Here is a 2,500-nt window from a genome sequence, read left to right as displayed (position 1 = left end):
ATTTATACACACCAAATGATGATATGTGAATGTTTGAACATTCCTTCTCTGTGTACCTGTGCCATCTTCCCTTTACCATACTTTAAAGAGATAATCAATGGCTACACTCTCATTTTGTACTCTACCAGTGCATTTGAAGCAGCAGCTGTGTCTTTTATAGATAATGTATAAGTACGTCCCGTTGCAGTTACAGGTTCCACTACCAGAAGCACATCCTGATGATCCATGACAAGTCTATCTGGTCTGAAGGGAAAAGTGAAGGATGGAGATGGCCCATGAGGATGCAGGAAGTTCAGTTTCACCTCTCCAGTGCTCGGCATACATTCCTCAGCACATGCTAGCCACCAGTTTGCCATCATGTACAGCTACAACATACCCTTTGATGCTTGAAAATGTAACACATTCCTTTACTGAGCTCACTCTTTCAACTCTGCCTTCTCTGAATGCTGAAAATGGCCTAACTTCCACTGTGTCCATTGACAATGGGCAGAAGCTGTGTAGTTTTTGAGTACCTGGAATAGTTCTTGCAGATTCAAACCTTTTCAACAGGTTTGTCAGCTTCATGATGGTACATCTCTGTTGTGGCAAACTGGCAATGGATGTTCTTGACATTATCCTTGACTGACTCCCTTGAACCAGGAACGTTTTTAAAACTATAGTTTTGTAATTCAAGATGCTATTCAATCATTTCACTGGAACAACCAGTGCAGGCCACAATCCATCCATTTGTATGCTACTACCAAGATCAGTTTGAAACTGGGAAAAAAAAATCTGTTTTGTTGTTATTTCAGACAGCAACATTCATGATACAATTGCTGTACATCTGTTTCAGAAGCTCCTAATTCAAGTTCCTCAGTGACACTTCATCAATGACAGAACGTCCAAAGAAGATCCTATATTTTTTCTGATGGCTGTGCTGTACAATATAAGAACCTTAAAAACACAACAAATTTGTGCCACCACGAGGCAGATTTTCACATACCTGCAGAGTGGCACTTTTTTGCCACATCACATGGCAAAGGTCCATGTGATGGCGTTGGAGGGACAGTTAAATGGCTTGCTGCACGAGCAAGTCTGCAACGTCCTATTGACAATTAAATTGTAACGCCATACCAACTGTTTGAATTTGTCAAGGATAATGTCAAGAACATCCATTGCCAGTTTGCCACAACAGAGATGTACCATCATGAAGCTGAGAACCCTGTTGAAAGGGTTTGAATCTGCAAGAACTATTCCAGGTACTCAAAAACTACACAGCTTCTGCCCATTGTCAATGGACACAGTGGAAGTTAGGCCATTTTGAGCATTTCAGAGAAGGCAGAGTTGAAAGAGTGAGCCCAGTAAAGGAATGTGTTACATTTTCAAGCATTCAAAGGGTATGTTGTAGCTGTACATGATGGCAACTGGTGGCTAGCATGTGCTGAGGAATGTATGCCGAGCACTGGAGAGGTGAACTGAACTTCCTGCATCCCTCATGGGCCATCTCCATCCTTCACTTTTCCCTTCAGACCAGATAGACTTGTCACGGATCATCAGGATGTGCTTCTGGTAGTGGAACCTGTAAACTGCAACGGGACGTACTTATACATTATCTATAAAAGACACAGCTGCTGCTTCAAATGCACTGGTAGAGTACAAAATGAGAGTGTAGCCATTGATTATCTCTTTAAAGTATGGTAAAGGGAAGATGGCACAGGTACACAGAGAAGGAATGTTCAAACATTCACATATCATCATTTGGTGTGTATAAATTGACATCTGCCTTAGTTTCTGAAACCTGGGACCATGGACACTGACCATTTTTGTTTTGTTTTTGTTTTGTCATGTGATGCTACTATGGTATTACCATATTATTAGTAAGGGTCTGTATGACGCCATATTTGTGAGTCAAATTCTCTCTGAAATGAATAACAAACCGAACACCAGCATTTTAGGTGCTGCTCATGACATTGCCGGCTACGTTTGGACAAGGAACTGGCCATTTTAAAATATGAGTTTTTTAGATATTCAATTTTTTATTTTTCAATTTATCATAATTCATATTCTGAGAGTAGTTGTATTCCAAGGTGATTGTGTAATATGAAGAGCCAGAAAAGAGCTTTCAAACAACACCACAGGCATCTTTTTGTGACTAACACTGACTGATATATTCAAGGCTGAATGTATAGTGTCCTACCCTCACATGTGAACCTTTCCTAGTCTGTTTCTCCCTTAATATTAGTGTCAGATTCAAACCAATGCAGTTCTGGGGTGCTACCTTGCTACTGAAAAGGCACACCAAGTATGATTGAAATCCGGGTCGGTCGGGTCCCAAAGTGTCTGATTTCACGTGAAATGACCCTATAATGCCTTGATTACTCGTCCAACCATCCTATTGTCTGCAGAGAGGCCGTTTGAAACCAAACTCTATAATACGCTGCACTGGAGTCCTGTTGTGACACACACTATTAGCTGGTCTTACAAGCTCGCCCACAGACTTTAAATGCGGCGCAGAAAGTTT

General features: G+C 41.1%; 1 protein-coding gene across 1 annotated transcript in view; it reads right to left on the bottom strand.

Moving 5' to 3' along the window:
* LOC134453822 (histone-lysine N-methyltransferase SETD1B-like) overlaps positions 1–2,500 on the bottom strand; it is a 66,329-nt gene that overhangs the window by 49,929 nt on the left and 13,900 nt on the right. The window lies entirely within an intron of this gene.

Source organism: Engraulis encrasicolus, chromosome 8 (assembly GCF_034702125.1).
Source record: "Engraulis encrasicolus isolate BLACKSEA-1 chromosome 8, IST_EnEncr_1.0, whole genome shotgun sequence".
Lineage (NCBI taxonomy): Eukaryota > Metazoa > Chordata > Actinopteri > Clupeiformes > Engraulidae > Engraulis > Engraulis encrasicolus.
This window is presented reverse-complemented; position numbering and strand designations above follow the sequence as displayed.